Source organism: Ambystoma mexicanum, chromosome 10, assembly GCF_040938575.1.
Source record: "Ambystoma mexicanum isolate Mex_15411 chromosome 10, UKY_AmexF1_1, whole genome shotgun sequence".
Taxonomy (NCBI): domain Eukaryota; kingdom Metazoa; phylum Chordata; class Amphibia; order Caudata; family Ambystomatidae; genus Ambystoma; species Ambystoma mexicanum.
Genome location: NC_090932.1, coordinates 1,501,949,761 through 1,501,965,027, shown reverse-complemented (window position 1 = coordinate 1,501,965,027; position 15,267 = coordinate 1,501,949,761). Strand labels below are relative to the sequence as shown.

Here is a 15,267-nt window from a genome sequence, read left to right as displayed (position 1 = left end):
CCATGTGTGAGGGTGCAAATTGATTTTTAGTAATAAAATGATGCAGATAACTGTTTTTAAACTCTGTTTTTAAAAGCGGGATCTGCTAATCAGACCCTCCTTTAATAATGCTCCAATCAAAAATTATACTGCACGCACTCATGTGACTTTTGCAGTGGCAGCAGATCAGGTTCAAAGGTCACTTGGATTCCTTGAATTCTCTGACTCTTGTACTCTGCTGCCCCCCCTAGGAATGTATGTGCCTGTATGCCTGATTCTTGTATTTTGCTCTCCCCCGGGGTATGTATGTGCCTGTATGCCTAACTGGCGATCTCCCCTCTCAAAGCATCCCTCACTTCAATTCCTCCTACGCTTCAACATTCTCGCCCTGCCCGCAGTGAGAGTCTGATTGCCAAATTATGTTGGTACCATCACAGTCTTGTTGCTGATGCTTTCAATTGACTTTTTATTCATGTTGGTTCACCCATCTTGATTCTCGTAGTTTTCTTACTGGACTTCTTGAAACATCACGCAATCTTGGTGGCCTGATCCTTGTTGTGCCCTTCAACGACTTTGAATCTCGACTTGCACTTGCTGGACCCTGCAACATAAGGTGTTCAGTTTTGATCTCTGCATCTTGGCGGTGCTCACTCCATCGGTCCGTTTCTCTACAACACTGTATTACGCGAGCTTTGCTTCTTTTTCTCCTCATTCACTGTTCCTCAGTCTTCTCTTCCTCTCCCTTGTCTGTACCTTCTCTCCCATGCCTCTTCCCTTCCCCCATACTCTATGAACTTGCTTTATCATAAATGTTGTCAGGCCTAGTATGATAGTTGTTCTGTTCCTCTCCCCCGGCCCCCTCCCCCCCTTTCCCTTACCTATTGTCATTCCCCTTGCACTATTAGAAATGCCGTCAGGCCTAGTACAATAGTTGCTGGTCTGCTACTCTCCTTCACCCCCCTCCCTCCCTTTCCATTACCTATTGTCATTGCCCTTGCACTATTAGAAATGCTGCCAGGCCTAGTACAATAGTTGCTGGTCTGCTCCTCTCCTTCGTCCCCCCTCCCTCCCTTTCCGTTACCTATTGTCATTCTCCTTGCACTATTAGAAATGTCATCAGGCCTAGTACAATAGTTGCTTCTCTGTTCCACCCGCCCCCCTCTCCCTTCCTTTAATCAGTGTCATAGCTTTTGCACTATCTGAAATGTCATCAGGCCTAGCAAGATTCCCATTCTTAATGCCCCAAGGCCTTGTAAGAATGTTATTGTATTTTTCCCTTGCTCCCTCCCCTGGTTTGAAGCGCTTTGAAACAAGTTGTGTATAGGTGCTATACAAATAAACTATCAATATCAATTCACTGCTGGAGCACAAAGATCCAACAGACAGGGGTGGCTTTTTAATTTTTCCCACATCTGATCAAAACATAATAATTGTGTACCCTAGCCATCCTAGTGGCATATTAAAATGGTAAATATGTCATGCCTGAATATGGCATGTGGCTACTGAGGTCACACAATTAGACAGCCATAACATTTGATATAATATTAGTGTCAGCTTGGTGAGCAGTGCTGCAGCTATGACAGGGCTAATGTCTATTATCTCTCCGGCTTGGCTCTCTCCACAACTGCCATGTGAGACAATGCCCAGGAACCTACCTCTTTGATTCTCCAGAGAAAGACCAACTACCTTCCGCCCAGAGCACAAGAGCCCTCCCCAGTGATCCACTGGGAACCAGTGCTTTAAAGCAGTCCTGACATTAGACCACTCACACTAGGGTGCTTATCCCTGGAGTCCCTTTGAAGTCAGCAGAAATAGTAAGGGGTGGAGTTAGAGTTGTAAGAGGAGATAGGTAGGCTGGGAGAGGGGTTTCACCATCTTGGTTTCTGCTAGGGCTTTCTACAACTTCCGGTCCCCACTCATTTCCTTCAGATAAAGGACTTTGGGAGATGAGAGAAGGCAAAGGACACTTGTTACAGGAGCCTGTACTGGACCCCTGACAACAGGCTTGCTCTGGACCAAACCCCTGTAACATTTTGGCTTTATAGGCAGAAGGACACCTGCCCTTAGTCGATTCATATTTGAACTCTGAAAGAAGGATTAGTCGAGAACTGTGTTGGGGATGCAGTCTATTCCAAAGTCCTCTACCCTAAAGGAGATGATAGAAGCTTCCACGGAGGAGGCAAGCACTGAACCCTAAATATCCCAAGGGCACATTTGGGGTGACACTGCTGTACACCAAGGCCTCTCGGCTGCCTGTACACTGGAACCAAGATCCTGCTCACTGGAGGTGAAGGTCCCCCCTGTAGGTGCCAGACAACTTCCTGGACTCGAAGTACAGAACAAAAGACTTGCCTTGCTCCTGAGACCCTGGCTTAGGCCTCCAAGCAACCTTGAACATGCCATAAAGGACCATAGTGACTTTTAAGCCCTGTTTTGCTGCCTTTTTAAAGATATATTCTTGAACATTGACAGTGCTGCTGAAATCCTTTTGCCTGAACACTCCTGCTTATCAACCCAGAGTGCTATTTCTTATCGCAAGTCTGCATTCTCAGTGTTTCTCTCACTGTGGTGGGTCTTTAGTGTTTTTAATTAGTTGACTGCATTGTTTATTTTGATTATAAGTCCCCATTTTTATAAAAACTTGACTGAAATTGAAAAGTGTACTGGATTAGCAAACTGGAAATGCACAATATGAATGTGCAAAAATAGAGTGCACTAGGAATGCAAAACTGGGAGTTTACAGGGATTGTACAATTGAAACTGTCACACTGGTGGGGTACTTGTATCGTGAAACAGGAATGGTGCTTGAATTCTCAAAAGAGTACCATATTCGATTTAAAACTGTGAGGGTAATCTTTATATATTTTATTTTTTGTATTTTCATAATGTGCCAAATTGCAATATACGTCTTCAAAAAGCAGGGAAGAAGGGGGTTGCAAATGAAGGAGAGTAGGGTGGGAGAATACATCTCCTAAATTTACAGTGCAAAAAAGTCCATTCAATATGGACAGCACATCACTAAGTTACAATAAATGATCAATTTATTTTTACATTAACGGGTTTTCATACACCTGAATGTCTCCAAAGCTTTCCAAGACCGATGCTCCCACAGTTGGCTGGGAAAACAAGGACCATTTGTTGTTAATAGTGTACAGCCTGTGAGGTGCGACTGTTAAGATGGATTTCTGAGCTCTAACCTGGTGGGCAGAGGTTCAGAAGGCCAACCTAGTTTCTTGGAACAGGGTAACCTTCTGGACAAGCCAGACCAATAAAGGTAGCATTGGCGGCAGTCAACACTAGGTCTCAGGAGGGTTAGGGGTGATCGAAAAGTCCACAAAGAGCACAAACAGCAAATGACACCACAAATTACTCTCAGTCAGGTGTATATATAAACAAAATACATGTATATTTATTGAATGGCTTTTAAATCAAACACAAAGTGAAACCACAGCAATATTAATAATACCAACACAACACTATACTAGGAAACGTATAGACAGTAACTATTGGCCTAAAGAAATATTAAAAAAGGGCTGATCCACAATTTGTAACAGAACGGGGTCAGACAGTGCAAATATACTTTAGGCAATTCTTCAAGAATTTCAACCCTAACTAATAGGCAGTCCAATCCCTACGAAGTGTGAAGCCTTGTGCTCAAAAGAACGTTCGGCGCGGCAGCATTCAACCGTGCGTTAAAGTACAGAAGAGGTCCCTTCAAGGGGCTGTTGTGTCGCAGCAAGGGGGGGGGGGCAAGGCGATGAAGAATAGAGTTCCACTATTCAAGGAGGGTCTCCACAAGAGGGCAGAGCGGTTTCCAGGAATCTGGAATAGGAAGGTAGCACAGGCTACCCTAACAAAGGAGAGTGGCCCTTGGGGGACACTTGTGCGTAAAAGTCTATGGATGCGCCAGTGGCCACCGGTAATGATGCAAGTACTAACCGACCCTCGACGTATTCCGGACCAAACTTTGCCAGTCAAGTCCAGTTCGCTTGCAGGTTCAAGTCCAGCAGTTGCGCGTCTCTCTGGCTTTCAGGGGCTGCGTTCCGGGACCTCAGTCCGTGGCGGGACAGTGGCGATTCCTCTGCTTCTGGTGAAGGGATTGGGCCAGTTCCACTGCAGCTTGTCTTGGGGCGCAGAGGGCGGGGGGGGCACAGCAGCAAGGCACCCACGAAGCTCATCACCACAGCGGGGTGACACAGGTTCCGCGTAGGCTCGGGTTCAGGTGGACTCTCCCAATTCCAGACCTAGGAATGCTAGGTGTACGAAACTTGGCGGGAGAGTGCCTTCTACCAAGATCTTACGGTTCCCAAAGTCAGACGGCAGCAGTTCCTAGGCAAAGGTCCTGTACGAGCTGGTCAGTTCACTGGGCGGTCCAGGAACACTTCCAAAGAGGCTTGTTTGCAGGTTAAGCAGGAGGTGCCAAGAGTAGTCAGTCCTACTACTTCAATTGGTCGAAGTGCCCTTACAGGCCTTCAGTGATCGATGAGAAACAGGGGCTCCGACGGGGCAACAGCCGGGTCAGGTTGCCAAACCTTCCAGTGGGTCACCAGCGGTTCCACAGATCTGATTCTTCAGATCAGGATACTTGGCTCCTTTACTAACTTCGGTGTGAACTCAAAAGATCGACCTGGTATAGATTTAGAGTGCCTTTTCTTATCCAGAATCTCCTTTGTGCCAATATGAAGAGAAACCAATAGGATATCTGCTCACATTCAACCATCCCCTGGACCAATCACAGACCACAGTGGTCCCAGTCATCCCAGCACACCAGACATCCTAGCACCCATGATGTGCATTGGACCTAGACAGCTCCAGCCCACATCTTGGGCGCACACACACAAGGCATGCAGAAGCCAGTGAAAGCACTAGCCAAGAGAACCTGTCCAAACTCCAAACTACCTAGAATAATGCCATTCGAGCGGCCTTGAACATCCCCCGCAACCACCACATCTCAGAAGCCAGAACTAGCCTAAAGTGGTTACCTGTGAAGCAGAGAATTTCCCTAAAAACTCTTGCCCTCACGCATAAATGCCTAGCCTACAAGGCCCCGATCTATCTCTACAGTCGGCTTTCGCGCCACTCTACTGGCCGACCACTAAGAACTGCTCAGACTCATTGCCCAACAATCCCCAGGTTTAAGCTTCAAAAAGCGGGAGGCTATAACTTCCCTGTCCTAGCCTCTAAACTATGGAACACCCTCCCTGCTACCACCAGAGCCGAAGACTCGTTCAACACCTTCAAGACTAAAACCAAATCTTGGCTCTTCGACCAGCAATAAGACATGCCCGACATTTCTGTCCTACTTACTCTGCCCGCTTATCCCTGACACCATCTCCGGTCTGCTACCTATGCTAACCTTTTTTTGTTCACCCTAGGTTATATCCTCTGTTATTCCCAGTTGCACTGTAACCTATGTAATATATGTAATTAATATGATTATTATGCTCGTATTGTTTAATTTTGTAATGTAATCTCCTGCCTGTATGTTTCTTTCTTGCAACCCTGTACAAATTGCGCCCTGATGCCTCTGGGCCTGATGGTATGCGTGTTATAAATAAACAAATACAAATACAAGCTTAGGATTGCGCGGGGGTCTGCATGACCAAATAAGGAATTTCCGGGGTCTGCCCGACCTGGGGAAGGCAAATGGAGAAAATGGCCAAAGGACAGAACAAAAGGACCTTGTGGCATGTCCATTATAGGCACTGGCCACTGTCCTGGACCAAACGCGGTAAACGCAGTTAGGACCATAGAAAAGAGTCAAAAATGCTTTAAAAGTAACTGCTGCCACCAGTTCTGTCCAAGGCACACTTTTCACCAAAAATCCTTCGAGGGTGACTAGGGCCTTAAAAATGAAAAAGACGCCAGCGCACTGTACTGTAAGGTACATTGTGCCTGGTAAAAAGTTACCAACCAATGGCAACAAAGTAAAGTCTAAGAGAAACAAAGTCTCCCAGAACTGACAGCCTTAAGTGCATGTTAGTTTCCCCATAACAAGATGAGCAAAAGCCCAGCAGAGTACAGCAGAAGGTTGGGCTCCACTGGTAAAAGTCAGGCTTGGATGGTCAGACAGAAGCAGAAAGTTTGGGAGGGATTCACAACTGGAGGTAAAATTACCCATAAATGGAAATCTTTCCTAACAGTGACCAAACCCCCAATCGGGGGTTTAGTCTTAGTAATGGTGAAAGGCCTAATTTAAACAGCCAGGTATTAAGTTTTCTTCTGAATCTCTTGAAGATGGGTTCTAACTTTATGTCCATAGGTCATTTATTCCAGCTTTTAGATACCACTGGCACAGTTCTTATTCAATGGCGGTTCCTCTTAACGGTGCATTAGCCAGCAGGTTCAGTGTGGCAGGTCTACGGTCTCCTTTATGCGATGCTCAAGTTCAAGTTGGGTGCAGTATTCAATAGCCTTGATGTGCGATGTAGAGTGTCTTGTTCAGGATCCATTTTTCAATGAGGGAGCTAACAAAATGCCCTGGAAGCCAGAGAGATTGCATCCAAAGGTTACCCCAGCCAATTTGAAGGTGGTGGATAAGGCACTTGTTGTATCCACTAGGTCAAATAGCAGTACTCTATTCTTGACAAAACCAAAGCCATGGTCAGCTCCATCTTCTGAAGTATTTCAAGACAAGGGATAGTTTTCCCCATTCAAATGTTGCGGGCAACAAGAGTTTTGGCATACAAGGTTCATCTGTAGAATGCATGATAAAGAGATTCCAAGGAGATTGGAAATCTAAACCGTACGGAACTTGGGACTGGCATTTAAAATTGGATGATCTTTGTTTTCTCTGTATTCAAGTATCAATTGTGCAATCTTGTGTTTTTTATATAATGGTGGGGACAGTAATTTTCAGCATCTTTGGATGAGATATTCTACAGACTCTGAGAATAAATTCAACAGGATCCAAAAGTCATCCACCTACATTTGGATAGTGTTCATAAAGGTTTCCATCCAGCCGTCCAGGGGTCTGAGGTATGTGTTAGACCACCATGGGGAAGTGATGGTGCCCTGAGGTACCCTACAGAAAAGAAAACTGTATAATTGACCTGTACCCGATTCCTTCCGCTTTTAAGTGCTTTAACAATAGGGCTCAATCACTGATAGGGCTGAATTGGCCTTTGTGACATAGGAACGTTTGACTGCAAGTTGTACCAAGATGTCTGTGACAAGCACTTTACTTGCAGAATTCATTTAGCAGCAACGAGTGTCCATCCTAAAGGATGCTTCAAATCTATTTGGTAGTATACTAGCTGTCCAGGATAGGACCTAAAGAATGCTTTTAATCTGTGTGGGGACGCACCCTCTGGTTAGGATGAAGAAACCTGTATCCAGCCCAAAGGATGCTCGGAAGCTCTGTTAGAGATAAAAGCTATGGACAGGATGCGGAAAATGGTTGCACACAGACCTTTGTGGAAGGACATAGCAAGCCAGCATCTAAATGTCAGGACTAGGGGAACAGGCACAGACATGTTTGTGTGGCCAGAGTATTGGCAAAATCGTAAACCCCTGCTGTCAATTCCATGTCAATTGAGTCTGTCGATCTTGCTGCGTTTCCCTCTGCTTCTCCTCTTCTTTGATCCAAATAATGCCCCTCGTACTCCTGGAAATCTCAAGTCTGCCTGGCTGATGGTGGGGAAAGTGTATCCAGTTGAGGACTGCAAAAGTGCTGCAGAACAATGAACACTGGCTTGGAGCACGAGTTGTAAAAGACTATTTTCTGTCCGTTTTGCCCCTTGAAGGGAAGAGGCAGAGGAAGTGGCTGGCGTCACGCCGAGCATCAACAGTATAGTAACACAGGTGAGGGCAAGCGCAGCGCAGCGGTTGCAGCCAAGAGACATTAACATACCTGCAGTAGGCGGGAGAATCGTGGAGCGCCTTTAAAACTGAAGGTTAATATCTGGGGATCCCTGGATGCTGGACACTGTCCAAGGGTTTCATATAGATTTTTATCAGCTACCAGCGCAAACAAGGCGTCCAAGGCCCGTTATATTCAGCAAAGATCTGTGCTAACTAGACGCAGAAATAGAAGAACTGGGCGGAAATAAAGCTATTGTTCAGACGTTAGACACTGGAGATGGGTTAATAGCAATATGTTTCTGGTGAAGGGCAAGCGCAAGGTGAGGTATTGTACAAAAGGACCGACTATAAAAGTCCAACCCCACCAAAAGACCTAAAACACACACCACAAAAAGTTCTAACTACCAAAAGTTCAAACTTTCGTGGTATGTGTTTAGGTGTTTCGGTGGGGTCGGACCTGGGGCTGGGAAGGTGTCCCCCGCAACACCCTGCTCACTACAGTGAGCAGGGGTTGTGGGGGACATCCCTGCAGCCCCCGTCCAAATGAAAAAAAAAAAGAAAAAAAGCCGGGGGCTGCAGGGGTGTCCCCCGCAATACCCCACCCACTATGCTATACAGTATAGTGAGCGGGGTGTTGTGGGGGACACCCCTGCAGCACACCCGAGAAATAAAAAAGAAAAAGGACCCTGCAGCGCCGGTTCCTGATCACGGAAGTGAAAGGGAACTGGCGCCGCAGGGACTCAGCGCATCTTCAAAGGTAAGTAGGGTGGGGGTATGTGTGCGAGTTTGTAGGGGTTTTTAATGTATGTTCACATGGGAAATGTACAAACCTTTTGTGGTTCGTACATTTCTCATGCAAACTTTTCCGTCGCAGACTTTTCCACGACGGAAAATTCACGCAGATCCCAAGCCGAGGCCGTTGCCTGTAATCAACCTCAGAGACTTGAACAGATTCATAGTGTACACACACTTCAAAATGGAGGGTATGCATCTCTTAAGGGACATTCTACAACAGGGGGACTGGCTTGCCAGAATAGATCTCAGAGACACATATTAATTTATTTATTGTTTTTTATTTAATGGGCACTTGTAATACATCTATACACAATGTGTTTCGAGGCGCAACAAGACAAGAGAGTGGAGGAACAGGGAGGACAAAACAAAAAAAACGCCCTACTAGGCATTGTGACATTTGGATCGTGCAAGTGCAGTAAAGAGAAGTGCAGGGGAGGGGGGGGGTGTCGGGGCGGAGGGGGGTGGTTTGGTCTTTGTGTGCCTGAGAGAAAAAGCAAGTGCCAGGTGGACAGAGCCAGGAGAAAACAGATTTCAGGGATGGAAGGTCCACGGGCTAAGTGCGAGGTAAGGGGCTGGAAGGGCTACAAGGATGCTGGCACAGCCAGCCGAGTGCACGGAGAGGGGTCTAAAAGGGCAAGGGTAGGTTAAGGGGCTAGGGGAGACCAAGTGCAGGGGTAGACTGGAATAGGGGGGCCTGGTGCCCTGTAAGACTGAGAAGGAACCAGGCAGCAAGTCAAGAGGCAAATGGAGAATTTAGCAAGGGAGGGGAGAGGGAAGGAAGAAGAGAAAAGGAAGGCCTTGAGAACCTTCTGAAGCTTAAGGAAATCCAGCTCAAGTCTGATAGGGGCAGCGAGGCCATTCCAGAGGGAGGCACCAGCAGAAGAGAGAGATCTATTCCCCCACCCCCCACCCACCCTTTCTCTCGGGTTGGAAAAGTGCCTGAAATGCAGAGTTAGTTCTAGACGACTTAAGGGCTCTAGCAGGGAGGTATTTAGGGAGAGAGAGTTGGATGTAGAGGGGTTCACAGGCCCCAGAAAGCCTTGTGGATGATGCAGAGGGTCTTGGACTTGAACCTCGCAACAACCGGGAGGCATGGAGAGATTTTAGGGCAGGAGAGGTGCGGTCCCTGGGCTGGAGGCGAAGGATAAGTCTTGCAGTCCTGTTCTGGATTAATTGAAGGGGGCAAAGGGAGGAGTTCGGCAGATTGAGGAAGAGGCTGTTGCACTAGTCCAGCATGGAGAGGACCAGAACTCTGGAGACATTGAGTTTCTGGGGGGGAAGGTGAGGAAAGGTAGAATACCTTCGAGGAGGTGCAGCTGAAAGTGGGCCTTCTTGGCAAGGTCAGTGATGTGAGACGAGAAGGAGAGAGCGGAGTCGAAGATGGCACCAATGTTTTTTGCCCCACAGGAGGGTCAGGAGAGGGGGCTTATGGAAGGCGGCCATAGTGTGGAGGGAAAGATGGAACAGGGGCCCCAATGAGCAGGATCTCTGTCTTACTGGCATTAAGGCAGAGATTGCTAGCAGTGCACTGCAGGGCTGATTTTCTATACTCTGGCCTGGTGGACAGATGTGCAGAAGGCCAAGCTGTTTTGCGACAGGGACAACTCTGGGGAGCTGTAGCTAAACCAGTTTGGGTAGCAGTGACAGGCAGTTCTTCAGAGGTGGTGAGCTTGTAAGGAGTCCACAATGAGGTCACACAATGGGATTCACAGATTACACTTAGACAGGATGTATAAAAATACAATTATTTATTGGCCAAAACACATTATAGAAAAATGACTACTGGCAAGTAGAGTTATCACACAACACTGATAAGCATAGCAACATAAATAAATTCACGTACTAAAGGGCATAATATTCAATACAAACTCCTGCAAAGGAAAGGTAAGATTAGTATTATGCACTCAAGGTCCACAGAGAATGACCCTTAGCTTAAATTGTCCAGCCATAAGTCATCTGGGGCATTTTGCCCAATAGTTCAGGTTAAAGTTCCTGTTCTGACTTGATGGTCGTGCAGATTATAGAACCTCCATCCCCAAGTACCACACGGGAAGACAGCAAGATAACTGCCCCTGCAATCCTTGAGGCCACAGATGTAGAGTGCCATCAGACTGGAACCAGGAACGCCAGAAGGACCCCCCGACCACTACAAGGCAAGCAATGATTATATCAGACAATGGCAATGCAGTACCAATCAGAGCAGCAGGGAAGGAACATAAGAAGGCTTACCAACTGAAGATGGACGGACGCCCTGGGCGAAATAAATGGGGCGGGGGTCTGCAGATAACCGGCGGCAGCAGAAGATAAGTAAGAACTTGAGTAGCACTCTGGATGAAGTGTAAACACCTGAGCCAGCAGAGAGGAACAATGATCAGAGTGCATAAACAGGTAGATCCGTAGGCAGTCCGATAAACAATCCGAGGTCAGGAGCCAGGAGGTGAAGTCAGTTTCAGGGGAATCCAAATCAATAAGCAGGTAACGGAGCCAAGGGTCGGAAGTACCAGAAAAGACAAACAGTGCGGCAAATCCAAGGAGAGGCAAAGAAGTCCGTACAACTTTCTGTGGTCAAAGTAGCTGTAGAAATCCAAAATAACGAAACGCCAAACAGTACTCGCAAGAAGCAGCTGTGAAGCGTTGTTTGTGTGTTAACCCGATCCTTTTAACTTCAAGGATCAGTCACATGACTTTGAGTCACGTGGCGCATGGTCCGCGTCACATGTTCCGTGTTGATAACGGGAATCCCTACTTCCTGACTACATGACACGGGGACCTACGCGCACCCAAGTACTGCCGATGTACACGGTACAACGTAGGAGAACGCCATGATAATTGCCAGTGGAGGAAGGGTCGCAAGGATCCCGGGTTGCCATTCAGGCCTCTCATCTTCTGGGTGTGACGGGTCTTGCTGCCGTCGGGTATGTTAAGGTATTTGGGATCTAGAGGGGAATTGGTGGGTACCTAAGGGGGACCCAGGTTTGTAAGAACGGGGTTTCACGACAGGGGACATGACAGTTCCGCAGAATCTTTGAAGCAGGAAAAAAAGGAGGTAGGGTCTCTGAGGACGAGTGAAGGCTTCTTATGTTTAGAGTACAAGTTAAACTAGCTAAAAGAAGTAGCCCCAACTTTCAGAAGTGTTGCGCAAGCAAGTAATGGCAAAGCCAAAAGTGTTAGAAGTTTATTATACGCCCACTGACTTATAATGAGAGTATAGGGATAGGGAAGAAACTCTGTAACTACCCCCCCCCGTACTCCGATTCTTCCCCAGACTTGGCAGGACAAGGGAAGAGTGTCCGAGGTTGCAATTTCTAGCTGATCTCCGGTTGGTGTCTTTCACTGATGCAGGGACCTTTGATGGAACTCCTGATGGAAGAATGCAGCAAAACCCGATGCAGGATCCCTCTCAGGACTGGACTCAGGTCAGGTTAGCGATTTCGGGTGGTGGTCACCGGAGCACGGCAAAGCCAAGGGACTCATCAACTGCCGCGGTGGGACTTTCTCTCCTATCTCGGGTCCCCTTGATGCTAGGATGCCAACATTTCACAGAGGTTAGTCTCGTAGAGCCAGCTGAGGATCCCCCAAATTCCAGCTCGAAACTCGAAACGAAGAAGCCGGCAGCATGGTAGCCCAAATTCAGAGCTGGTCAGCCAGAAGGTTCTGGGGCACTTCCGAAGGCTCTCCTTTGCAGGGTACCAAGCAGACGTCAGGAAAGGATGTTCCCTCCACTCCAAGGGTCACAGCTCCTTTGCAGGACTGCTAAAGATCTTCAGCAAGACAGGGCTCCTCCAAGACAGCAGCAGAATTTGGTTGCCAGGGCTCCTTCAGTCATGTCTGCGGTTTCTTCGCAGGTCTCACAGCTGGATAGGCTTCTTGGCTCCTTCAGGTTTCTCCAGGATCTCTAAGGAATGGGTGCAGGGGTCCTCTTCTTATCCTAAAAGCCAGGTAAAAGCAGCAGTCCTCACTAGCCAATGGCAGGTCTAGCCCACACACACCTCAGCAGTGGTACAATCAGGAACACTCAAACATATGACTCAAACACAATGAAACCAGTTTGTGGCTTGCTTTCCCGGGCACTGGAAGTCCTTATAAGGATACAAGGCTAAAGAACAAGATGGCAAAAGGACAAGCTAAAAATCTCTTGGCGCGGCCATGTTTGACCAGTAGCCACAGTTAGGCGGTAAACGCGGTAAAGCTAAAACGAAAAATCCCCAAAAGTGTGAAAAAGTAACTACTGCCACCAGCCTATCCTTTTAGCACACCTAGAGGAACCAAAACTCATCTGAGTGTTAGTCTAGGGCGAAACAAAAAGTGTACCCCATTGTACTGCAGCGTATGCTGCTTTGCACAATGATAAAAGTTACCACAAGTGATACAAAGTAACCAAAAGTAGTAACAGAGTAACACGACGAAGGTAAACAATGTTTCCCAGTACTGACAGCCTGAAGGACGTGTCAGTTTCCCCATAGCATATGAGCAAAAGCCAGTGTAGTGAAGCTTAAAAGGGATAGTTCACTCAAAAATGTTATTGGCTAAAAAGATGGCCCATAATCAACAAAGGTACAACAGAACCAATTTATCAAGGTGGAATGACTGACTGTATCAAAGGCAGAGGAAAGATCAAGAAGGGTGAGAATGGAAGGAGAGCTGGAATCGAGATTAGAGAGCATGTCTTCACAGGTTTTCAGGAGAGCAGTTTACATGCCTCTGGCAGCTCTGAAGCCAGACTGCTGGTCGTGGAGAAAACCAGCAGAGGAAAGATCAAGAAGGGTGAGAACGGAAGGAGAGCTCGAACCGATTCAGAAAGCAAGTTTTCACAGGTTTTCAGGACAGCAGTTTCCGTGCCTCTGGCAGCTCTGAAGCCAGACTGGTGGTCGTGGAGACAACCAACAGATTCCGTGTGGTGGATAAGCTGGGAGATAGCCAGCTTCTCCAAGAGTTAGCCCCGGAAGGGAGTAATGGAGAACGGGTGGTCGTTTGCCAGACAAGATGAGTCGGCAGAAGGCTTTTTGGGGAGAGGGTGCTCAAGGGAGTGCTTGAGTAGTGAGTTGAAATATCCAGTGGCAAATGAGTGATTGCAGAAATCAGTCAAGGCTGGAGCAAGGGAGACAGAGTTGTCCTTGATGGTTCTGCAGGAGCAGAGGGGCACCTGTTTGGATGAGACTTTCATAGAGCAGACTTGTCTAGAAGCTTCATCAGGTGCTATGGGAGAACAAACGGAGAGTAGGAGGGGAGAGCGGAGGGGGGCCAAGGGAGGTCAGACAGCGGGTGAGGAAGAAGAGTGAGAAGTAGAGTAGAGTGAGGACATGTACTGAGTTTTACAAATGACGCGAGAGGCTGGAGAAGTGCACAGGGCCAGGGAGGGCTTAGGAGAAGTGAAGATTGCATTAGGGTTGGCGAGTTCCTCGCAGATTTTGAAAGGTTCAGCTGTGTTGTAAGTGGCCGCAGAGATACTGGCTATGATATAGGCCCTCTTCTTCGAGCAAATAGAAAGTCTGTATTGCCTATGGAGCGGGCGGCAGGCCAGTTTGTCAGAGGATGTGCTTGGAGCCTGCCACTTTACGCTCAGCTGCCCTGCACTTGCATTTCAAAGAGGCCAGGTTGGAGTCGTACCAGGAGTTGCACTTGGAGGCAGGTTTCATGCAGATCCTCATGACAGGGGCAAGGATGTCCAGATTGTTGGAGATGGGGAGTTGAAGATTGGTAAGGGCTGTGTCAGAGTGAGAGTCAGACGCAGAAGAAGGGGGGATGAAAGTGGCGGCAAAAGTGGCAACTGACACTCACTTCATAGGTTGAATGACTAAGGAGGCTGGCAGTGCGGGTGGGGGCTTAGACCGTGGACCGAGGAGGTCCATGTGAGAGGATAGGAGAGCATGATCAGACCAGGAGAGAGGAGTAATGAGAGGGTTGGAGAGGAGGATGTCTGAAGAGATGAGAGCATCCAAGGTGTGAATGGAGATGGAAAGAGTCACAGAGGTTGTGGAAGAGCCAGAGGCTGCATCAGGGGAGATAAGGTGAATATTGAAGTCTCTGAGGAGAAGCTTGGAGGAGGAGGATGCAAGGAGAGAAAAGGTGAGGTCAGCCCATTCTGAGAGGAAGTGGGAGACCTGGCCACGAGGCCTGTAGATGGTGGCCAGAGTCAGAGAGAGGCCAAGAGAGACACCAAGCCTGCAGACAAGGCATTCGAAAGAGGAGTAGGCCTGAGTGGTTATGATAGTAGCAGGGACCCACTCAGGAAGATCAGGGCAATTCTGCCTCTGGGCCTGTTAGGCCTGGGCTTAGAGAGGATCTCGCCCCCTCAGGGAGGAGTGTCAAACCTGTGACAGAGCTGGCAGTGAACCGCCACTGGGTGAGTGAGAACCTCTAGGTTGATGCCTTTAAGGAGGTGGGAGATGTCAGAGTAGTGTTTGACGGCAGAGTGAGAGTTGAGGGTAGCTAAGTGGAGCAGGTTGCCACTTTTGAAGGTCTTCCGGGGAGGGGTAAAGGAGTGGGGTACACCCTTCGGAGGTGGCATAGGGGTGGCAGAAAGAGGAGTGGCAGGAGAAGGAAGGAAGTTGATGAGAGACGTAAGATGCCTATAAAGAAGGAGGAGGTTGGGCTAAGAGCCCTGGGTAATGACAGTGCCATTTAGGTAGACATTAATGATGACCCCAGAGGACAGGAAGGATGCCAAGAACGTATCTGACAGTACCCATT

The 15,267-nt window shown here is 47.9% G+C and overlaps 1 protein-coding gene across 4 annotated transcripts in view; it reads right to left on the bottom strand.

The window, feature by feature from the left end:
• The window catches only part of ARL6IP4 (ARF like GTPase 6 interacting protein 4), a 73,997-nt gene that overhangs the window by 53,448 nt on the left and 5,282 nt on the right, over nt 1-15,267 (bottom strand). The window contains exon 2 of one of the 4 annotated variants that reach the window (XM_069619645.1): nt 409-580. The exons of the other annotated variants lie outside the window; for them this stretch is intronic. The gene's annotated coding sequence lies outside the window, so the exon portion shown is untranslated. The remainder of the gene's footprint in view (nt 1-408; nt 581-15,267) is intronic. 4 annotated transcript variants of the gene reach the window in all.